This window comes from Lycorma delicatula, chromosome 2, assembly GCF_047948215.1.
Source record: "Lycorma delicatula isolate Av1 chromosome 2, ASM4794821v1, whole genome shotgun sequence".
Lineage (NCBI taxonomy): Eukaryota > Metazoa > Arthropoda > Insecta > Hemiptera > Fulgoridae > Lycorma > Lycorma delicatula.
In genome coordinates, this window is record NC_134456.1 from 15,357,491 (window position 1) to 15,383,418 (window position 25,928).

General features: G+C 29.6%; 3 protein-coding genes across 9 annotated transcripts in view; 2 read left to right on the top strand and 1 right to left on the bottom strand.

Moving 5' to 3' along the window:
- The window catches only part of LOC142320491 (dynein axonemal heavy chain 1-like), a 108,341-nt gene extending 94,302 nt beyond the window's left edge, over positions 1 to 14,039 (bottom strand). For 2 of the 3 annotated variants that reach the window (XM_075358339.1, XM_075358343.1), the window contains exons 1-2: positions 13,769 to 14,036; positions 6,406 to 7,176 (exon numbers count right to left, since the gene is read on the bottom strand). The gene's annotated coding sequence lies outside the window, so the exon portion shown is untranslated. Of the gene's footprint in view, positions 1 to 6,405; positions 7,177 to 13,768 lie in introns of all 3 variants that reach the window. The other variant, XM_075358344.1, reaches the window with a different exon arrangement.
- LOC142319839 (uncharacterized) overlaps positions 1 to 25,928 on the top strand; it is a 92,345-nt gene that overhangs the window by 60,660 nt on the left and 5,757 nt on the right. The gene's annotated exons all lie outside the window — the stretch shown is intronic.
- LOC142320490 (uncharacterized) overlaps positions 1 to 25,928 on the top strand; it is a 95,583-nt gene that overhangs the window by 4,195 nt on the left and 65,460 nt on the right. For all 5 annotated transcript variants that reach the window (XM_075358335.1, XM_075358337.1, XM_075358336.1 and 2 more), the window contains one exon: positions 18,472 to 18,598. The gene's annotated coding sequence lies outside the window, so the exon portion shown is untranslated. The remainder of the gene's footprint in view (positions 1 to 18,471; positions 18,599 to 25,928) is intronic.

Sequence of the window (25,928 nt, forward strand, 5' to 3'; positions counted from 1 at the left end):
CATCCCAAAAAAATTAAACAAAAAATAATTACCTCTCACAGCGTATGAACGATACAATTTTATTAAATTATTGTTTTATTTTTTATCATTGCCTATCGAAGTATTGTTTTTCTATTAAAGCATTTATTATTATAAAAAATTTACTTATTACATTTATTTTATTTATATTTAATTTTTTTTAAACACTTCGCTTTTATTATAATCTGAATTTTTTTAAATCTAGCACAAATTATGTATTACAGTAAATAAATTTGTACCTTCAAAACTTGATTGTATGTTAGTTCAATCTAGTTTTGAAGGTACAAATTTATTTACAAGAGGTTGTTGATGAAGCTTTCTATTATTTAATAAAATTTAATGTTACAGCTTGATAAAACTATATGTGTATATGTCTTTATCAGTAATGCAAGAGTTCGCACGCACGCACACCCTCGCGCGCAAATGAAGAAATACGTTACTACATAATTACAATTTTTAATTTTTATTAAATATTAAATACGTTTACTTCTTAACAAATGTTACCGTTCGTAAATGTAGATGTGGGGATACATCAGAATTTTTAATTTACTAAATCACACGAATCATTTACCGGTACAAAACAAAAATTCACATATTGCTATATAAATTCATATTTTGATTTAAGCAAGTTTTTAAAAAAAAAGGCCTAAAGGATTAATATTTGAATAGATGTATAAATAAATATACACTTATACAGACTTTTGAGAAAAATACAAGGTCTTCTGAAGCAGCTTTTTCAATATTGTAATACCGGGCGAGCGACTTAAAATCAAACCTAATCAGCTCGAACTGCAGTTATTTTAGCGTCGCGTTTAATACTGCTATTACTAATAGTCTATTTTTGTCGGTTGTAAACTGTTCCAGCTACAGTGCGATATAGTTTCGTTCTTTACGATTATGTTTATTCTAAAATACAGTATTCCATCGAGGAAAGGGCTGCTATCGAGGAAGCTTTGGATCCTTTCAAGAGAAACGTAAAATATTTTCGCTAAGTTTTCGAACGTCAGTATCCCGATAAATAGTAGTAGTACACGATTCGGTTAAAAAACGGCGCACAACGGAGTCCGTTTCAAACTAAAAAACGAAATAGGCGACCTTTCGTCAGGACTCCGTAGGCCATAGCCCGTATTCAAAAAACAATATCTGCCGGTCCGAAAAAATCTATAGGGTAAATTATCGCACCAAGATCGTGTAAAGTACACATCTTGTAAGATTCTTCACGACTTAAATCTCGGAAACCTTATCGTGTAAAAACTAAGCAAAACAGATTAACCGAAACGTCTTAATTTTTAAGGGGGTCATAAAAGGAGTAAACTTGACGGGTTCTTATGATTTTCACCTGAAAACTCGAATAAAGCAGGTCCCAATATTGTATCTCCCATAGATTTTACGATAACCGCCGTAAAACACGTTTTTTTTAGGTTTGAAGTACAATAATTTTGTTAAACGACTGAAAAATGCGTAAATTTTATTAAGAAAACATGTAGAGAACTTAATTTTGAGAAAATTGATGAAATGAAGTTACGAAAAACAAAAAAATATCAACTTTTATTATTAAAAACAAAACGGAACAAAATTTAACAGAAAACAGCGAATGAATTTATGAAAATTAAAAACAACTTTTTAGCGTAATAAATTTAGATCGCAAACAACAAATTTATTTGTAGAATTTAATAATCTTCGTGAGAATAGCACACTTCACAGCACTCGTGTTTCATTTGAACGCCAACCGGTACAGCCGATGAAAAGAAAAATTTCTTCAAGTAGTACAGTTTAGTTCCAAAACGATCACGCGAAGAATTTCTACGTTACTCGACATTCTACAAAGTACAGTACGGAGGACATTACACGCTCAAGGACTGAATCCTTGTCACGTCCAGAAAATAAAACACCTCAAGCTTGGTGATCGTGCCGGACGGGTTTTTTCAGCGGGTTAACATAATTACTTTTAAATCTCGTTCGTACTATTTTTGGACGAAGCTACTTGTACCCGTAACGGCGTAAACAACACGTGAAATTCACATAGGTGGTGTGAAGAAAACCACACGCTCCAGTCGGATCAAATTTCCAGCCGTAATTTTCGGTGAACGTTTGATGCGGCACGATCGGCAACAAATTAGGCCCTTTCTTACTAAAACGTGTCACGGGGAGAAATTTTTAAACGATGTATTTTTTTGCTTGAAAATTTGTCATCGTAGAAACAAATCGAAATGTATTATCGACTTGATGGAATACCGACACGTTTGCCGAATAAAGTAAGACGGTTTTTAGATGAAAAATGTACCGGTATTTACGTAAACTCTACGTCCAGCCCTCTACGACTGGACGTAGAGGGCTGGTAAATTGTCCGAGTAGATAGCTGAACCTTAAATCCCTTAGATTATTGTTTACGGGAACGGATGAAATGAGAGGTGTACAAGTAAAGAGTAGACGCACGTGACGAACTGATCGCTTGCATTCTCAGTGCTGTTGCCCCTCATCAAGGAACGCAAGGAAACGAGTTGAAAAGTGCATCGATGTTAACGGTGGAATTTTCCAACGTTTATTTTAAATTTAAAAAAATATAAACCACAGTGAGTATTTTTTTTAAAAAGTGAATTAAAATTATTTTAATTTTTCAAAGGTTAAACATATTTTACTAAATAAAAAAAAGAAAACTGTTGTTTTTACTTTTACAAATCCTTAAAGTTTTTTTCTCCATACAGTATATTACAACGATTTTCTCAGAATTAAACTCTCTACAAGTTTGTTTAACAAAGTTATTCTACTTCAAACCTAAAAAAACGTTTTTCGTTACTGAACTTTTCTGTTCTACGCTGGATATCGTGAAAATAAGGGATGATAGTTCTGGGTTTTATTATTCTATTTTTCGGGTCAAAAAACATAAGAAACCATCAATTTTACCCCTTATATATATAACGCCTTAAAAATTTCAGTATGACTTATTTCACCGGGGAACTGAAATCCGAGCGACATCTATGCTAGTTAACGGTAACTGATAGTTACCGTTTATTTAATGTTCCATTTCTGACAAATCTCAAATCAGGTGACTTTATTATTAATATAAAAGTACACGTTAAAACAATCGCACGCGTGCGCATAGAAATTTCATATCAAATATCGCTAAATATTTAAAATTAAATAAATAAAACGAATGAAGGTTGTAACAACGGAAAAAGAACTGCTCCCACTGTTACACTAAAAGTCGTGGGTTGAATTGGCGCCTAGTTATGGTAAACGTATAACAAAACAATCAAAACGTAGTTAATAGCTGAACCGACTTAAAAGTGAAAAATAAAATTAATTACTCGATTTCCGTAGCCGAGCGGTAGCGTCTCGGCCGTTCATTCAGAGTACCGGGTTCTAATCTCGGCCAGACACGGTATTCTTCATACGCTAAAAATTCCATTTTCACGTTCTCGCTTTAGAAGTGTCTTTGTAAGCTTCTGCGGTGAATTAATTCATCGATCGAAAAAAATAAATAATAAATGAACGATAAACATCGTATAGATAGATGGTAACAGCGACCGATTCAGTCATCGTGGACGGCTATCAGGAAGTTGTTATTACGTCTAATGTTTGAGATAGCAGAACTGCGGTTCAAATTCAGTTTCTCTAGAGAGATATTCAACATTTATAGTGAATCGATATAGATGATGAGGATCATATGATAAAAAATGTCACACCCTTACCGTGAATCAAACCGACTATCGATAAAATAAAAGATACACACACCACCGCATTACACTATCTGATTGTTCTGTCGCCTAAAGTTATTCATCTACTTTCAATCGAGACGTGAAAGTAAAAGATACCTTTATAAATTTTTCTTTTGGGGTTTAATTAAGTTAATAAATAATTTTTTTTATTCCGATTAGTGTAGAATAATATATTATATAAGAGTATATAATACTCCGGAACGCGTAAATACGCTATTTCATTAATAAAAAAAAAGCAACTGTCCCGGCATTTGTGCGGATGGATCAAGGGAAACCGTGGTAAAAACTTAATCAGATCGGCATGAAAAATTTCACTATCGATTACAAAATAAAATTAGGTTCGATTAAAGTCCATAAATATAAAAACAGATGAAATAATATCGAGATAACTAAATTAAGCGACTAAATATATAATAATTCACAATTCAGAAGGCGTTAATGAAAATTATTTGTATTTGTTTACACGGTGAACAGGATACGGGAAATTGAGGTTTTTTTTTATAATTTAAAAATTATCGACACAGTAATATTGTTTATGTAGAATGAAATAATTTAATTGTTTTTTAAATAAACAACCGATGTTAAATTTTTTTTTGAAACGGTTCAGTAACGGAAGCATAATGCGGGCGATGTACACATAGTTTGTCTTTTAACCAGTGATTTCTCAGAGACTACTAAAAATACAGTTCTCAAACCAATTTCTTTCGATTTTTCACTTCAGATTTCATAAAGAAAAAAAAAACATAGCATTTACTCTTTTATTTAGATCTACAATCTGGCTTAATTTTACCAAACTGGCAAGAATTAAGGTAAAACTTTTATCAGACAAGAATCGCTAACCAAGAAAATGTAATTTTTAAAACTATTTGAATGTAAGCGTATGTAAATTTTTAATTGAAGAAACATATTTTCTTTTTGAGGGGTTCATGATTGCTTTTTTATCTTTTTTTATAATTTCAAGTAATCCTCATTACAGCTTTTTTGTAATAGATCTATATCTACACACACACATATGTATATATATATATATATATATATATATATATATATATATATATATATATAAATAATTTGATGAAGGGGAGAACGACTAGGAAACAAAATGTTTTACTAAGAAATTTGATTTTTTCCTCGATATAATTTCAATACTGCATAATTTTTATACTAAAAACGTCATTTGACAAAAGGGTTCAAATCTGACTCGAATTCTATTACTCGATATTTAAAAATATTTCGAGATTGTATTCTAAATATCAATGGCGTATTTGAAATAAAAATCAGTCAAGAGGAAATCTGGGGAAGTTATGCAACCGTGTACTAGTTTTGATTTTACTAAAAAAAAAAAAAATTACAAAAATATATAAATAAAATGTAATTTTTTATAGAAATAGAATAAAGTAAGTGGACTGTGAATTTTTTATTCTGTAGTCTTATTCAATTAGCCATTATTTCTAATTCTGATGCACGGCTTACACACACAACTTAATTTAAAATATTTATTATTTTATTTAAGTATATTTATTCGTTTACTTAATTCAATGATTCTAACTAAAGCGCGCGCGCATACCGTATTTAATTCGCATACCGTCATGTGTGACGGGACTAGCGACAACAGTCGGCATTAACTAATGTAATTTCACAAGTTGCACAGAACAAATTTCGCTTACACCGTCGGCAGATTGTTGCAGCTGTGAGGCTTACCGCACCGGCCAGTCCGAACTATTTTTTTACACTTTAAATATTATTAATTTATTTAATTTTACCGCTCACCTGTGACGTCACAATATACTCGTATAACAGTAGTTTACAGCATTTTTTGGGGTGGAGGTGCGATTTCGCAAATATTTTTATTTTTAAGAAAAATACGACTTTAATTAGGTGAAATCTCGAGATACCGAGGGTGCCCTTGTCCTACAGCCTCGCCCCATTGAGTTTTTAAGTTGAAAATTTAACGCATCAATGCCCCGTATATAGAAGTAATCTGACCGTGTTTGGTCAAAATCGGTCCGGTTGATCTGGTGATATAAGCCGATTTAGAGGCTCACACCGAACTCGCACACTCGTACATACGAACATTAACATTCGGAAAATTTCCATCCGGTTTTTTGGGTTCCGTAGAGGCGAAAACCGCGTATGCCCAAATTGGACAGATTACGGATACTTTTTCCTTCTAGAGCTACAGCTGTACTATAGCGTTATTTAGACGGGAAAATAAAAGAACCGCTCCACATTTTTCTGGATGGATCAAGGGAAATCATGATAAATACATAACCGTGATAAATTCATGACAATGAGTGTCACAAAATATTTAATTAAATGAAAAAAAAAATTAAAATCAGTTAAAAATTGTATTAATACTAAAAAAAACACAACCACAGGCGATAAAGTACAATTAACAACTCGGCATCGAATTGAATTTACTATACATAACCTATCGGAAAAATGTTCCGTTGAATCGCTTAAAACTTTACTTTAAATTTACTATAGAGATATCCTTCGTAAGTTAGATCCACGTGTGGATGTCTGTTGCGTATGGAAAAATTATGCAAACCATAGAAATATGATTTTACTCTCAAATAAATATACATACAGAGTTTTTATATAACAACTGTTTGATTTCAAGTACGATTTAAACGGCATTATATTTAAGGTAGTATAGCTTACTTACTGTACATTAGTGTCTATCCTTAACGGGTAGATTTTGAAGTTTTTCTTGGTGTACTTCGATATATGTACCGTTCGCTGCCCTGCAAATGTCCAGACGGTAATCCGGCTCTTCCCACGTACTCGTCAGGATGTCGAGTGTAATGTATGCTACCGTCGCACTGCAACAACCCTCTCCTGTAGATAGCTGATGTCGGGGATTTTCTCCGAATAATGATTTTTATATGCCTCCCAAAAAGAAATCTAATGGCGTTTAGGTTCCTTGGTGGCCTTGCGATCAGCCCTCCTCTTCCATTCCGCTTGTTTTGAAACCGATGTATAATGCAGCACGGACACGGTTGCTGTAACACGGCGAAGCGCCATCTAGCCGATAGAAAATTATGTATTTGAGCTAAATTTCAACTTTTAGTGGTTAATGGGGGTCACATTAATTCGGCATTAAGCAGGCGATGAAAAAAACTACAAAAAATAAAATTATAAATAAATATTTATTTTCATTATTTTAGGTAAGAATAAGGATATCAAAGATTAAATTCCACGGAAAACTAAACCAACTGTTCCGGCATTTGCCCTATTGTATCGAGGGAAACCGTGGCAAAACCTTGATAAGAACAGCCTAACAATATTTATGTCTACGATACATTTCACATTACAGGCTTATAACATAGTAAAAAAAAAATTTATACATTACGATAATATTACAATTTTAATTATAATAAATCTTTATGATTTATAAATTTCTTCCACATCTGATGATATCCTCCATCCTTTTTCCCTGCAAAAAGAAATAAAAATTATATAATAATAACAATCTACAATCTCTTATCAATAAAATGTATCGAAAGGTTTTCACCTGTTACACCAGTCTTCAGGAGAATATAGAAAGAATGGGTTAAAAAAAACACATTATGTGTTACGGTGGTTCATTACAAGTAATGAGTATATTCCTTCAATTCTAACGATCGATTATGAATACATTTTTGATAAAATATTAAAAAAGTCTTATATAATATAAGGAAAATTACAATGAATGTAATCGATATGTGGATTAACAGAATAAAAGTTCTTTGAACAATGAACTCAAACCTAGAAATTTACAATTATGTAATCTATTCTGATCGGTTCCAGATAAAAATCTAAACAGTATTTTGATCCTGTGTACTGATATTTGTCATATATATATATATATATGTATTTCTGGGTTTTGAACAAAAAAAAAACACATCAGTTATTTTCCAGTTATAAATAAATCAAAAAATTATTGTGCTTTAATGAGCAAATATCGTTTACTATGCTTAATTTACAAAATGTATGAACAGAATATTGCCTTTCATACGAGTGACGTAAAGAAACAAATCGTTTTCAACTCTAGATGAGGGAGATTAAAATTTAATGAATCAATTTTTATTTTTTAACTAATTTTTCTTCTGCTACCTCTTTAGGCTACCTAATGATGGCATAGAGACCTGCAGTCTGGTCTTTGGAACTGTTGCTAATTGTAATCTTAGTTAGCAGTCAATTTACTGTTAAAGCTAAATATTTAAAACTTATATTTAGGTATAAAATAGATAATAGCGTAGATAGGGCTATTAGTCCCTTAGTCAAATGTACGTAGACTATTCTCGCATCGATTTAAAATACCAAATTTGGCCTTATAATTGGAAAAATAAAATAAAGTTAAACAAAGTCAGGGACGGACTCCCCTTTTATGACTAGACTAATTTACTGTAACAACTCTTCTTTTAGCTGCGCGATTACAATTGCGGTCGATGTCTATACACAGTTATGGTCACAAGCAAGAATTTAGCCATCGAAAGTATCTACCTTCACAAAAAATAGACTTGTTGGCTGTAGTTGAATGAATCGACAGATTCTTGTACATTCAATCCACCAGTATGGCTTACGCCATAATGGTTCACCGTTAATGACAGATCATTTTTCCTCTTGGCTTTGAAGTTTCAAGATGTTACTTTAGCATCCAAGAAAGTTTATTTAAATGAGTTAATTAAATCTTGTATTCTGATGAGTAAATAATAATAATATATTATATACATCGCATCTCTTTTCCGTTAGATTCCAAAATGTGTGTTATAGTTATGATACCGAAGAAAGCAGGAGCAGATAAACGTGAAGAATACAGTAAAATTAGCTTAACTAGTCATGCATCAAAAATCTTAACTAGAATTCTGTGCATAAGAATTGAAAGGAGAGTGGAAGCAGTGTTAGCAGAAAACCAGTTTGGTTTCAGGAAAAGTATAGGGACAAGGGAAGCAATTTTAGCATTCAGATTAACAGTAGAAGGAAGATTAAAGAAAAACAAACCTGCATACGTGGCATTTATAGACTTGGAAAACGCATTTGATAACGTAAACTGGAATAAAAAGTTTGCATTTTAAAAAATTTAGGTTTCAATTACAGAGATAGAAGAAAAATTGCTAACATTTATAGGAACCAAACAACAACAGTAATAATTGAAGAACATAAGAAAGAAGCTGTAATAAAAAAGGGAGTTCGACAAGGATGTTCCCTATTCCTGTTACTTTTTAATCTTTACATACAACTAGCAGTAAATAATATTAAAGAACAATTTAGATCCGGAGTAACAGTACAAGGTGAAAACATAAAGATGCTACGATTTGTTGATGACATGGTAATTATGGCCGAGAGTAAAAAAGATTTAGAAGAAACAATGAACGATTTGGAAGAAGTTTTACACATGAACATAACAAGAACAAAACAAAAGTAATGAAATGTAGTAGAAATATTGTAGACGGACCACTGAATATGGAAGAGAAAAGATTATGGACGTAGAAGAATTTTGTTATCTGGGAAGTAGAATTACTAAAGATGGGCAAAGCAGGAGCGATATAAAATGCCGAATAGCACAGATTTCGAATCCCCGTCAGCCATGGGATTTTTCACACATGCTGCAAAGCATTCATCTCATCCCCTGCGGATAAAAATTGCTTAACTGCGGACCCGGAGGGTAAAAAAAAAAAAAAAATTCTGTCTACCTAGATTTAGTATAATGTTATCTCTTCAACATTTTAAAGGAAACTAAAGATTCATACATTAATAATTTTAACAATAATTAAGATCAGCTGGTTCATTAACAATTAAAAAGAAAATGAGATGTTTACATTTAAGCGAGAAGACAAAGAAAACAATTGAATCTGAACATACTGCTCGTCAAAAAAGAAGTTCTTTTTTCTTGTAATATCATATCAAATCAATATAAGGTAGATAAATGTTATATTAATACAAATTTCATTAATATAATTCAGTGATACAAGATAAACCAGGTATATTTATTTTACATTTTTTTATCAATATAATGTATAATAGTGATCACAAATCAATGATAATGTATACAAATAATAGTAATAAGAATAATCAATAATGCTCATAATATTAATAATAAATGTAAATATATATTCTTGGAAAATTGTACCTGTAATCGTATAGAGAGTAAGATTTCTATAAATATGTTATTCATGACACAAGAGATGTATCCAATGGTCTGAATAACCATGTGCCATTAGAAAGTGTAAATAATGAAGACATTGCACATTTAGTGACTTATCACATCTAACATATAATATCTATGTGTGTGTGTACTTATGTTGTATGTGTATGTGCATGGGTGTAGTATATATGAACATGCAAATATAGTATAATAGTCCGTACAGTAGAGAGTTAGAAGAGCATATCAGTATGATATAATTATACAGAATATTACATTATATATCAATATATAACATTTATGATCGTAATATAAAGTATAATATCAATCAAAATTATTATTTTAACAATATTCTCAATTAGTAACATGTGAAGTATTTTTTTTAAATAAATAATTTTAAATTATCAGACACTGGCAGCAAACACAACTTATGCACAGGTCTTTGAAGCTGACCATTCGTAGTCTTTAAATCAACGACTCTAACTAATTGGTCAGGACCTCTTCTTTTTCCTGTTTAGCCTCCGGTAACTACCGTTTAGATAATACTTCAGAGGATGAAATGTAATGAGTGTAAATGAAGTCATGTAAATTCAGTACAAAAAGGATTGAATGTTTGATTTTAGATTTTCCGAATTTAAATAAGTCATACAAAATATTCTTGGCAGAACGGAAGTTGGAACAATTATCTGAAAATATTTAGGTAGGAATACCTCTTTGTGAAATAAATCTTTTGAGCGTTGCTATGAATGACTGTGTAGTCAGAGAATTGACGAGAAGGTACTACTATGAAAGAGAGTAACTGACCTAGTTGTTGCATTTGAGTTTTCATGTGAAAGCAAGAACAATTCAAACATTTATTAATGACTGATGCGTCAATTACTAGAATGTAAAAGATGTAAATGCTCAGCAGTAAATAAATAATTTAATTATATTTGCCTTTGAGTGTACAATAATAGGATGTTTAGTTTGATAATAAAATAAAGAGTGTTGTAATCTACCTCCCACTTGTAATAATCCTAAATCATCCAGAAACAGGTCAAGCGAAATGATTTTATTTTGGTTAGAAATAATTTGATGGTTCTTAAGTTTATTTAATTCATTACTTTTTTTTTCCTGTTCAGCCTCTGGTAACTACAGTTTAGATAATTCTTCAGAGGATGAATGAGGATGATATGTATGAGTGTAAATGAAGTGTAGTCTTGTACATTCTCAGTTCGACCATTCCTGAGATGTGTGGTTAATTGAAACCCGACCACCAAAGAACACCGGTATCCACGATCTAGTATTCAAATCCGTGTAAAAATAACTGGCTTTACTAAGACTTGAACGCTGTAACTCTCGACTTTCCAAATCAGCTGATTTGGGAAGACACGTTAACCACTAGACCAACCCGATGGGTAGATATAAGAACCTATTTTAGTGTTAATGAAAGAGTCACCTAACAGGAGTTTATCGGATTTACATGGTAATTAAACGATAAATCTACCTTGATTGTTTCTAGTGGTATTAAGTTTGAAGTGTGTTTCACATGTAAGAAGATTCATTAACTGAAACATCAGAATCAGCTTCATAAATTTTCCAAACGTTTTCAAGTATAGTTCAATGATCTAAGGTATTATTGCTTGTAAAAAGGAATGTAACAGTATTCTTATGTTTAAAGTTAGATCTAGAATAGTAACTAACATTATATAGTTTATAAATCTTGCTAACCTTGGAAGTAGGATGTTTGCGATAAGATTTAAATGCATTGTTGTACTTAACATTTGCATTTCCAATACTGAATTCCATAATTTGGCAGTATTATAATCTAGCTTTGTTGTTAGAAATTGAATTACAATAAATTCAAATATGTTAACTGGAAGTTGTATTCCTTCAAGCGAGTTGACAAATGAAGAAATGTCATTAATGAATTTAGATAGAAGATCTAACGATTCTCTTTTCACAGAAATTAATTTTAAAATGCAATCTACATTAAAATATTCAATCATAAATTTATTATCAAGTTGTATTATCAATAAATCTAATGCGATTTTATAATTTTCATCAATATTTTTATAATTGTTGAATGTCAATAATGTAATTTTTGAATATTTGTTAAATCTTGTGGATTAAATCATTAAATATATTAAAAAAGTGAGACCATTCAAGAATTTCACCTTTGAACGATGGTAAATTATGGTAAGTTGCAATTGTAATTGTTTAATAGTTGTGCCTACAGAATGTTTTTGATTATTTACTCTATGCTGACTATTTATCTGCGAATAATCCAATTCTTGTAATACAGTCCTTAATTGATTTTCTTTAACATAATTTTGTTCTTTATCCATAATGATTACAATAACGAATATGGCCAAAAAACAAAGTAAAACTAAATTACACAAATATTATATAGATATTAATGTAAATTACGAATCCAGTTTCAATATAGTGAAGAAAGCACCAAAATAATATTTTTGTTCATTCATAATTTAATTATTATTGAAGATCGGCAATGGAAATTGAATTTTCCAAGCTGCAATTTATTTTTATATATATATATATATATATATATATATATATATATATATATGTATATAAAACAATATTAGAACTTCACATATAGCAGATATTTCACATAATTATTTAATTATCTGGTCTTATCCATTTTTTTGGTCTGTCAGGCTGGATCATTTAATCGGAGCCCAATTTTATTTAGATCTTATTTTATCTTGTTAATTTATTCAAGATACAAGATATCCTATTATTCATGAGACTAAGCTAGAATATACTCTCACCGGTTATCTTCCTATTATTTAAACATAAAAATACTGTTCCGTCCCCTTTTACAAGCAACAATAACTTAGATCATTGAACTATATTTGAAAATTTTTGGAAACTTCATGCAACTGATTCTGATGTTTCAGTTAATGAAAGTTCTACATGTGAAACACACTTCTAATTTCATACCACTAGGAACAATCAAGGCAGATTTATTGTTTCACTACCACGTAAATCTGATAAAATCCAGCCCGGAGGACGAAAAATAATGCACAACAATTCCAGCCATGGAGTAATTTGTTGGTTGTGTAAACTGTATATATTAAGTAATTGGTTATCTGACAATTACTTTATTTCAATTACAGTTAAGCACTTCCTTTATTTATTTTAAACTTACATTGAATTAATCATTACACTGTGTTTCAATAGTTTCATGCTTTTAATTAAGTTCACATTTTTAAATATATATTAAATATGCTGTCTAACTAGAACAGATATAGAATTTAGTAATGTTATCTGTTCAACATTTTAAAGGAAAGGTGAAAATTCAGACATTAATAGTTCTGAGCTGGTTCATTAACAAATAAGAAGAGAAGAAAATGACAGATGTTTACATTCAGCAAAATGGCAAAGAAAACAGATGAATCTGAACAATACTGAGCATTATTACCATCAAAGAAAGTAATTCTTATTAGTACTACCTACACTGCAGATGGTTTACAATTATCACAATCATAAGAAAGAATAATTATCACAATCATAAGAAAGAATGCAACAAATTAATGAGCTTTTTCATTCAGGAAACTATGTATTACACACAGTTTCCAGTCTGTGTGGAATGTACAGTAATTAAGACTATACCAGACTCTTAACAGTTTTACCACTTTTAACATTTAACCTAAAATTTACAACCATGCATGTAACTTGTTTCATATCTATTTGTATATGTTTGGGATACCATTTCGCCCGGTATTATAAATAGAAAACAATGTTAGAAATGTTTGGATATGATATTAAGAAATAGTTATGTATTTTGTAAAAATAGGACAGTGCACATTGTATTCTAAAATGCATTACGTAAGTATGGATACACCAGGAAAAGCAATAATTTTAAATTCTATTAAAATAATAATATAAAAAAACTTACCTCAATCAATGAGGGTCGTTATATAAAATGAACAATGCATAAGAAATAGTAATAGTTAATAATATATCAAGTGTGATCACAGACGCAAAGATCCAAATTGAACAGCGTATCGCAGGCCATCAATAGCCATTTTACAATCAACCCGAGTCTGACCGCTGGGTTTTATATTCTGCCTACGTAATTCACTGTCGTTCCCCACCCTGCAACTTCTGTCGCGTTAAGAGAAACAAATCTCTTTAACCGCCAGAGCAAAATAAATTATGAAAATTTATTTCCTGCACCGCACTGTTTCACCTCTGATAATAACAACCGACCGTTCTCAAAGTTCTCTTATATTTGTCATCGCTTTTAAGTCGATATACAAATATCATTAATAGTACAACCAACCGTATTGTCCATTGGAGAATTTAACACGATTTTAAATATTTTAGGAAATTTTTTTTTTATATATATATAGATAGATAATTCATTTATACACACATGCACACACACACACACACACACACACACATACAGTGGATCCTTGAATCTCTCTTTCAAGTTCTCTAACTACTCTCTAATTTGGTACGTTCAGCCTCATACCAGGAATCAAAGTTCTTCTTTAAAAACACATAAATATTCATACTAAGAAGAAAAGTTATATTTGTGACTTTTGTGAAAAGACATATTATTCTAAAAAGAGTTTAAAGACACATATTAATAATATTCACACAAAAGACAAAAATTATGTTTGTACCTTTTGTCAGAAGACTTTTAATCGAAGTTATACTTTAAAATTACATTTAAATACTCATACCAAGGAAAAAAAAATTAATTTGTAACTTTTGTTAAAATCATTTAATTATAAAAAGAGTTCAATGATACATATTAATATTCGTGCAAAAGAGAGAAAATTATGTTTCCAACTTTTGTCAAAAGACTTTTAATCAAAGTTCTTCTTTAAAAATAATTTAAATACTCATACTAAGAAGAAAAGTTATATTTGTAACTTTTATCAAAAGACATATTCTAAAAACAGTTTAAAGACTTTTGAAAATAAACAAAAATTAACAAAAATTTTGAAATAGACGTCTGAAATCATATTAGTCCTATTACATTCCCAAATATATGCTCTGTTCACAATTGAAAAGGAGCTGCAAACCTAAATAATAGAGTGCAGAGACTTTGATGCCATGTCACTCGCCGTTCTCTGAATTGATACTTGAAAATTTACAGAGAAATTTTTGTAAGTATATACTGTCTAAATATGTATTTTAAAATGTTTTTTTTTTTTTTACTCTACAAGTTACAATTTCCCTAATAAAATTAAGAATTAAAATAAAATTGTTACATTTCTTAAAGAAATTTTTTGTTGTATATTAAGAGATTTATATTAAAGAATTTTTTTTTTTGACTGATGAATAATTCATTTAATTCTCTTATGATAGATTATTTTTAATATTTATAATTGTTTTTCGCAGGAAATATATAATCCTGTTTTTTCACAATTACTTTTAACACTTCTATTTGAATTTTTGCTGGATTATCCTTTTTGTAACCTAAACTTATTGTATAGGGACAAGGGAAGCAATTTTAGGCCTCAGATTAATAGTAGAAGGAAGATTAAAGAAAAACAAACCGACATACTTGGCGTTTATAGACCTAGAAAAGGCATTTGATAACGTAGACTGGAATAAAATGTTCAGCATTTTAAAAAAATTAGGGTTCAAATACAGAGATAGAAGAACAATTGCTAACATGTACAGGAACCAAACAGCAACAGTAACAATTGAAGAACATACGAAAGAAGCCGTAATAAGAAAGGGAGTCCGACAAGGATGTTCCCTATCTCCGTTACTTTTTAATCTTTACATGAACTAGCAGTTAATGATGTTAAAGAACAATTTAGATTCGGAGTAACAGTACAAGGTGAAAAGATAAAGATACTACGATTTGCTGATGATATAGTAATTCTAGCAGAGAGTTAAAAGTATTTAGAAGAAACAATGAACGGCATAGATGAAGTCCTACGCAAGAACTATCGCGTGAAAATAAACAAAACAAAAGTAATGAAATGTAGAAGAAATAACAAAGATGGACCGCTGAATGTAAAAATAGGAGGAGAAAAGATTACGGAGGTAGAAGAATTTTGTTATTTGGGAAGTATAATTACTAAAGATGGACGAAGCAGGAGCGATATAAAATGCTGAATAGCACAAGCTAAACGAGCCTTCAGTAAGAAATATAATTTGTTTACATCAAAAATTAATTTAAATGCCAGGAAAAGATTTTTGAAAGTGTATGTTTGGAGTGTCGCTTTATATGGAAGTGAAACATGGACGATCGGAGTATCTGAGAAGAAAAGATTAGAAGCTTTTGAAATGCGGTGCTATAGGAGAATGTTAAAATTCAGACGGGTGGATAAAGTGACAAATGAAGAGGTATTGCGGCAAATAGATGAAGAAAGAAGCATTTGGAAAAATATAGTTAAAAGAAGAGACAGACTTATAGGCCACATACTAAGGCATCCTGGAATAGTCGCTTTAATGTTGGAAGGACAGGTAGAAGGAAAAAATTGTGTAGGCAGGCCACGTTTGGAATATGTAAAACAAATTGTTACGGATGTAGGATGTAGAGGGTATACTGAAATGAAACGACTAGATAGGGAATCTTGGAGAGCTGCATCAAACCAGTCAAATGACTGAAGACAAAAAAAAAAACTTATTGTTTCTACCACATTGAGTTTCAGTGTTTTCCTCCATTCTTTTATGACTATCTAGGAAACAATTAAAAGTGATCAGAGTCAACGTAATCCGAGAATACCAAGAATGATGTATACATCCAAGAATACCTAGAAATAAAATCATTCATCAAAAGTAAAATTGTAAAAGCACATTAAGAAATTACTATTTCAACAACTGTTCAAAATGTCCTCCTTCATTGTTAACAGTACTCTGCTCATTTTAAAATTCCTTTGGTGGCTCTTTCACCGAATCTGGATTATTTCGTAGAATTTCAAATGCATTGAAAATTCTTGCCATCAATTCTTTTTGTAGTTATCTTTTCAGCATATACTATCGATTTCGTATGTCCACACGTATAATAGGCCATTGGAGTCAGATCAGGTAATCTAGGACCAATTAATTGGCCCTTCTCGCCTGATCCAGATGCTCCTAAATGTTACGTTCAAATAATTTCTAACTACTTCACAAAAATGTATAACAAACCCATAGTGTTGAAAAATAATTTCTTGCCTTGTTATTAGTGGAATGTCTTCTTAAAACTAGGGCAGGTTATTTTCTAAAAGAAAATACTAGTTTCCTGTAAGGCTACCATCAAAAATAAATGGTGCAATCATATGCTTATCAATAATGCCACACCAAACATTAACAGAAAACCTGTGTTGAAAACTGTATCTACTAGCACGTGGATTTTCAAAATTCCATTGATGTTTATTTTGAGAGTTATTAACTCCATCTCTTATAAATGTTACCTCATCAGGGAATAAAATAGAACATACTTAATGACAGTTTTCTTGAAGCCAATGACAATACTTTAGATGCAATGCAAAGTAGCCAAGCAGTAAATTTTGAACCTCCTGATAGTGGTACAGGTAAGAGATTTTCTTTAAGTATTCGCCATACTGTGCTATGTGGCAAACCAATGCAATTTGAAATTTGTCTAGTATTAAGTCCCGGGCTACATTGAACTTGCTATATCACGTTCTCCTTGTAAGCGACACGACATTGTTCTTGTCTTTCAACAGAATAAGAATGTGTAGGTAAAGAACCAGTTCTGCGTAAACAATGGAAAGCTGAAATTAAGGTTTTGATTTGGAACCCTTATATTAGGAAATCTTTTTTGATATTGCATTTTTGCAGCCAAGGAGTTACCATTGCAATAACCATAAATAAAAATTGTTAGCATATTCCTCATTTGAAAACTGAAATGAAATTTTGAGATCGCGGAACACAAAACACTCACCTTCACACACACTGCACAATTGAATACAACTTTTAAAAATGTACAAAACTACTCACATTCTGTAGACAAATTATGATTGTTTATCAGCTGTTAAAACCAGCTTATGAAATTAAAAATAACAAATTTACCTTCACAAAAAATCTACTTGGTTGGCTATAGTTGAATGAGTCGACTGATTCCCATACAAAATCCATCACAAAATCATATTTTTATAAAATAAAAAAATTATGTAATTAAACATACATATATATATATTTATACAAAATAAATTACAATTCAAAAATTATTTGATTACATATTTTTATATATATCTTTGAGATAAAAAAACCCAGGGTTGTTTTTTAATTTTTTTATTAGTATTGTTTAGAAATCTACAGTTAGTTATATTGTTAAATTTATAATTGTATTTTTAATTTTAAAAAAATGTTAATTGTATTTTAAATAAATTGTTAAAAAGGATATTTTTAAATGTTAGGTAATCTATTAAAAATAGCAAAGAAAACACAATAAAGTCCCTCCTCTTAAGCCAAAATATCATTGAGTTACAAGATTAAATATATTTATTATGTTTGTTCAACCCTTTATAGGTCCTTCGTACCTATTTGTACCACCAGACATTAGAGGTCATATTGTATACAAAATTATTTATAAATTAATTATTATTGTTAATTTAGATTGTATAAACGCCCTTTGGTACAGTCACATACCAGATTTTAATTTTCCCGCTTCTATGGTTACAGATCGCTGTTGACTTAAAAGCGGTTTGCGACTACAGCACCAGCGGTTTGTTGGAGGGAGAATTACGTCCGTTTTGTGGGACAGTTTTATTTTTGATTTTACGTCTACAATATCTTCTATTTTAACAAAGTAAGTTACTAGATGATAAGAAAAATAATATATTTTAATTATTGTGTATTACTTTTTAAGGATTCAAGACATTATTTTAATTACGGATGAATAAATATAGCATCATCAGATAACCTATAAATAAGGTATTGCTTACATGCGTTTGAAATGCAATTTACAGAAAGTACTAACAATTTGAGTGTTGTAAATTAGTTCCAAAGAATCCTTGAATATTCTAGTTTGAAGTGATATAAGCAAATATATGGAGTTTTTTGTTGAGAAGATGTTATAAAACTTAAATCATGAATCTGTACAAAACTTAGATTATGTTACTTCTTTTATGACTGTCAATAAAATCAGTGCTTCTGCGTTTTGCGATTACTGAAAGAATTTGTAGAAACTTAATAAAGTGGAACCTATATTGTAATATTCTTTTTTAATTTGATCTGATTCAGGTTTAAAAATTTATCATATTAAATTATATCCATAAATTAAATCATTACATGATGCTTATAGGCCTTCAAAAAATTATACCTCTATTTTGTTCTTATTGTAAGTGAAATGTTACTAGCAACTGTTTATGTTAATAAAAAGCTATTTTATTTTATTTTAATATACAAAAATTCAAAATGTAATTTTGTAAAATATGAAATCAAAAATATACTACTTATTTCTTAATGAATGATGAAGTTTAAGGAGAGAAGCTTCTTGTAACAATACATGCCAATGAAGCTGATAAAAAGGAGGTTCAAGATGTGGGTTATAGCCTCTGGCACAACCAGTATTAACTATTATGTTATTTCATAATAATATACTGTACTTTCAAAAATTTGAATGTATTAAGAATTGAAATTATCTACGTCCCGATTTGTTTGAATTTGTAATGTTCAATTATATATAATTTTTTGTTTTTAATTAAATGTGAATGTATTCTTTTTTTGAAAGTATTATTTTTGATTATTATTATGTATTATTATTATGTAATTATTATTAATTATTATTATTATTATTATTATTAATATTATTTTTATGTATTATTTTTTAAATTTATCCATTAGGTTGAATGGATTACATTTATTACCAAATTACAGTTGATTGCAAACATATTTGAGGTGATGGGTTACTGCCTCTTTGACAATTTCTTTTCAAATATTGAAATGATTAAACAATTATTACAAAAAATATATTTATCTGCGCTACAATTAGACAGATTAGAAAACTATTCCCTAAAAATCTTGTAAAAGTTGATAGAAAAATGAAAATGGGTGGGATGTACTTTGCTATGTGGGGACATTGTGGTTTCAAAATGGAAAGATGGAGGAACAAAATTTGTATGTGTTTTTTGCACAATGCCTATGAGAAAAATCAAGTGTTATGTATAAACAAACAGGGAGTACGAGTCAACAGATATGTGGCTGACATTGATCAGTTTGTTCAGCTTCACTCCGCGTTTAATATAGGTTGGGTTGTAAATCTCATTGATGATGGATGAATCATTTATTTTAAAATCAGTTATTTTACTACTTTAATTTATCATAGCCCACCGAGCTGGTCTAGTGGTTAACTTGTTATTGCAAATCAGCTGATTTCAAAGTCGAGAATTCTAAGATTCAAATCCTAGTAACTTTTATATGGATTTGAATACTAGATTGTGGATACCAGTGTTTGGTGGTTAGGTCTCAATTAACCATACATCTTAGGAATGGTTGATGTGAGACTGTACCAGACTACAATACTTCATTTACATTCATACATGTCATCCTCATTCATCCTCTAAAGTAATACCTCAAAGTGGTTCCGAAAGCTAAATAGAAAAAGTGAGTGCCTATCTTTAATGTGATGTAAAATAAAACTGCAAGTGAAGATTTATAATGCTTACATGATTAATATAATGTGTCTGTAGTGAATGCAGAAGTTCTTTTATTGTTAAAAATAAGGTAACAGCAACAACATCTTAAAACTATTTAAACTCAAATGCAGCATTCCATGAAATGTTTTACCATTTATGGAGTCAAAAATTAAAACTTTCTTTTACAAAAAAAAAACTTTTCAATTATTTTATAAAAGAAATTAGATCATGAGGTTTTACATTGTTTTCCTATAATCTAATTAAATTTAAAATTATACTCACTTATGCCATCTAGATGTTGACTGTCTTCTTCTTAATCTGATCATTATTTGAACTCTTTTCAAATTGGCCTTTTCATCTTATATTTTGTTATACATTCATCATCACATGTTCAATTTTCTAAGCATCACTTTAGTGTGTTGTTCCAGCATTAGTTAGTTAAAATATCACAATTTTCTGTACCTAAAACACACTTGAAATACGCTGGAGAAAAATTAGTATAAAAATAGTAAAATAAATTAATACAAATTAACAAGTTATTAATATTTAAATTCTTTTGGAATCCATTTTTCCTTTTTTATTCTTTATCAGACTATTTTTTTCACCATCGATTAGTTAAAATATTACAATCATCTATTCCTGAAACAAACTTAAATTTTCTGAAACAAAATTAGTAAAAATATCAAGACGATTAATAGAAATACAGTTTGATGTACTTGAAATATATATATACATAATAAATAAAACAGTACTTAGGGAAAATTCCCTTCAGGTTAACATGGCTTAACAGCATGCACTTAATCTAATCTTAAATAAATATAACAAAGCATTTTTAAAATGATATCTCACTTCATAATTGGTCCTACTGTGGATGGGGTATGGAACGCGAACGCGACTTAACATAATTAATTCTAACTTAAAATACACTAAACTGTAAAAAAAATACAACATATATAACATAATTAAAAAACAATTATAACCTACTGAGGGGTCTACTGGGGAAACACAATTTTTCCTTAATTCTAACATGCAAATTTACTCTAACATGCAGTTGTTTACAAAACAAAACAAAAATATATAATTACCTAAAAAAAACTTAATCCTACTGGGAAAGAAGCACCAGTTACAAAGTAAGTAGTCCTCCCTTTAATTGTTATTATAAAACTAATTAGTTAAGCCACATTAAGGCTGTTCACTCTTAACCTATGTAAGTAATCGTTGTCGTACCTGCAGCAAAAGATAAAAAGAACAATGTTAGTATTATATATGTACTCTTAGTAACAAAAATTTATTTATTTACTCGCATTAAGAAAAAAACACTATCTAATTCATAGCTGTTCTATAACAGTGTTATAATTCAGTTTTATGATTTAAAAGAGTGGATAGGAGTGACTTAAAAGAGCTTGTGTATCTATTTATTTATTGATCTAAGAAAACAAGACCATTTATCAAAAATACTTAATTAAAAAGAACATTGTTAATCGTTATAATAGAACTATTAGTTAAACTGTAACTTAACAGTTTAAGAAACTCATTATATAAAGAACTCAAACTAACTTATTGACAAAATTAGCAAGTAAATTTTCAGATAAAAGTTTACATTTGCTCACTAAATACTATCAGAGAGATTTATAAGCAGCCCATGAATGCCTAAGTAAATGTGGATTAGAATTAAATAATGTGCCAGAGCGGTGCATATAGTTAATGATATCTTTTCATACAGAAGGTGTGAGATATGCATCATAGGATAAATATGTTGACAACTTAGACAGTAATGTAGTAGTATGTTGTATGGTTTAACGTTTGCCAGAATGATGAATAAAAAAAATCAAATATTGCGTTCAGTTTATCATTTTCTAATTACACTAATAAACACAGTTTCATTAAATGAAAGTTTTATTGTTTTTGTGATTTAACTTTTTATGCTGAATTAAAAAAATGCAGTCAGGATTTTTCCATAATCTACATGTGATAACATATTTTGAAGTACATTTTTTATGTATTTTTAAATAATATATTTCTACATATTTTTAAGTGGAATTCGATGTATTTTTTTAGGGATAACTTACGTACATAAAAGAATATTTAAAATGATTTCTAATTGAGAGTGGATACAATTATAATATTATGTAGCCAACATCTGCAATTGTATGATTGATTCATGTACAGTAGGTTCTAACACGTCAGTACTGAGCAGAGTGATTCAATGAACACACCAATATTGTATAAAAATTCACTGTGTATGCACATACAGTGGTTTCATTCTGTTTTGTGATATACAGTTACTGTGTCAGGTTTGTTGGGTTAAGAGAATAAATTTGCCAAGAAATGCGTAATTGAGCCAAACTTCTGTTACAAGTGTGGGGATTCGATGCTTGAAGAACAACTATTAAGTTTGACTGCACTAATTAAAAAATGCTTTGAAGTAAATTCCGGCATTAAGGTTTGAGATCAAAGTTAGAATTGATCCCATCACATCTACTGTTCAACCTGTGTGAAACATCTCACTGTCTGGGCTAGGGATAATTAGCATATGAGTTTTACCATATCAATATGTGGCATGAACTACAAGATCATTGAACTATTATTTCTGTATTACAGAAACAAAAGAATAGCTAATATCCAAACGTACACCATCTGCTATTAGGAGAGTGCCTCGTGGCGAGGATTTAACTTTAGAAAATTAATCAGAATATGAGGTAGCCATTGAATTCTGACAAGAAGAGCAAGAAGGTCCTACTTTTGAAGCAGAATCCTCTTCCCATGAATCTTATTAGGTAATTCAAAGTGAATTATGACCTTGTTCAGGATTTGAATTTGTGAAAGGCTGGAAACTACTCCAAACTGATATGAAATATATTTCTTTCATTATTATCAGGAAGAGTTTCAAGATTGATATTCTGAAAAAAATAATTTAGTGTTTTGTAACAATATTTGTGCTGTGATGGATTCACTGCATAATGAACATAACTTTAAAGAAAGAAGATTGCTCATCGATTCTTTGAAAATTAGTTTAAAGATTGTCCTTTTGCACAACGGAAAAAAATTTTCTTCTGTGCCATTAGCAAATGCAACTAACATAAAAGAAAAATATGAAAATCCGATTAGAAAAAATTCAGTACAAGTACTAGTGAACTGCCGTTTACACAGAGGTAGCAGATTACAATTACCATTGAACTATATGTTGTAGTTTATTGCCTTTTTAATGGTTTGCAATTCAGCTGCATTAAATTTTGTTACTTTCTGTGCAAATGGGGCAGCAGGGGCAAAACAAATCATTATAAATAAGGAATTAATAACCAAAGCATGAAACATTTATGCCTTTTCATGTTAGGAACAGATATACTTAGAATTTGATCAAATACTGTATTGTATTTAATTGTGCTTATTCATTTAATATGTCATTTTGTGTTCTACTGAACACAATTCCTTACAGTGTGTATACAATATCAACACTATTTTCTATTTTGGTGGATTTATAACTCATATTTACGAGATGCTTGGAGAGTATTGAATATATTCCTACAGAGAGATTTTAGTTGTTCAGTTGTTGAGAATTTATTTGTATTTCTTAAAAACTATAAACAAAGTTCCAAGCAACTCACATTGTTATCAAGATGATTATGCGTATTATATGTAAAGTTAATTAATTGCCTGTATGATAAACAATTTGTTATTATTTATTTTATTTTTTTCTATTATTATTAAATTATTTTTATTATTCAGTTAAATCTGATATTCCAATTTTTTTATTTCGTATGTTAAACATTTTTTCTCTTAAGAAAAATATCGATGAAGCAATATATAATGGAGCTGCTTCCTGCTGTAGAGCTTTTAGTTTTTCATTAAGTCACTGATGTCTAGAGATTACCACAATTATTGCTGTAGAGTTTAAAAGGGTAATGCAGCAACAATGATATTCCTTTTTTATTTAGCTGTCAATTCTGCATTCTAATTTGAATAATACCTACATATTTATATTTTTCCATTTGGTCTTAAGTTTTGCTTGAAATTATATAAATTTGTCCAAAGTACAAGAGGAGAGATCATGCCAGAAATCAAGTTCAAGAAATTTGGACATAACAGATAGAACAGATTGTAGTTAGGAAGCAAGAAAATAATAAGCAAAGAAAATAAGCAAGAAGGAATCCGGTTGTATAAAACTTGCCATAAATAAAGAGCTTGATTATCTACAGCAATACATGTACGGAACAGAATAAAAACAAAAAGAAGCTTCATTATCACAACCGGAAACAAGTATGGAAGTGACAACTAATCTTCAGGTTCACAGTATCTTAATGGCTCTAATTTCTGCCATTCAGCCATGAAACAAGATCACCTAAGTTCATTTAGAGAACTGATACAAAGAGGTAAGAAGAAGAAGTACTAGACAAGAAAACAAATTTTTATGAGACACGCAAGGATGATTTTTCTTTTTTTTTGAAAATGAATGCCAATAAAAATACTATAAAAATACAAAATATGATTATATAAACTGGTTAAATCACAACCGATGAAGACTTTTCATTCACTCAGATTGATATTAAACTAAGAAAGCAGGATCGACCAAAGAAATTAGAAAAATAATACATGAATCGAGTGTAATAAACTATTTAAAGAAAGAAATGTTTTAGCGTATATCCTTTGTTGTAATCTACAGGTTGGATTCCAAATTTAAAAAGAAAATAAAATTATTGATAGATTTATTAGGAAGATTTGCCGATTGGCCATGCATTTTTAAAAAAAATAATGCCACAAAAATTAAAATAATAAATAATTCACTATCTGATGAGCAAAGGAAAGAAGACTGAATATTAAAATGGACATTTTTTAATAAAAATAAATAAAATAGTATTCTTTATCACGTCATTTTATGTTTATTGTTTTGAATCGAACAGAATAGAATTTTCATATTTTAATATTTAATTATGCTTATTGATAACTTTTCATACACTTTTTGTTCAATCTTAATAAATTTAAAAAAAATGTCATAACTAAAAGATAAATTAATTAATTTGGTTCTTTATATTTTGAGTATTTTTTTATGAATACTTTTAATAATAATGATAAACACTAAAATATTTTTATAATAAAAAAATGTAACAACAAATTAATAAATGTTAAAAATTTTTGTTAAAAAATAAAAATTATTTAATTACTCATTTACATTAATAAATATTATTAATTTAATAATTATATATATATTCACACACGATTATCAGTGGCGGATTGTAGCTAAAATTAGTGGGGGTGCTGCTCCAGAAAACGTTTTTCTGGGCCTTTTCAAGGTAGGATTAAACTTTTCTGTAAAATAACAGAACTGAAAAAAAAATTAATCAAATGGAATAGCTGGAAGCAAGGTAATAATTTATTTCTACACTTGTATCATATTCAAGAATATGGTACACAGTTTTTGAGCACATTGTGCTTAAAAACCGTATTCACTTTAATCGAATAAATAATAAAATGTCAATATTTTTTATTTTCATTTTTTTTCGCTAA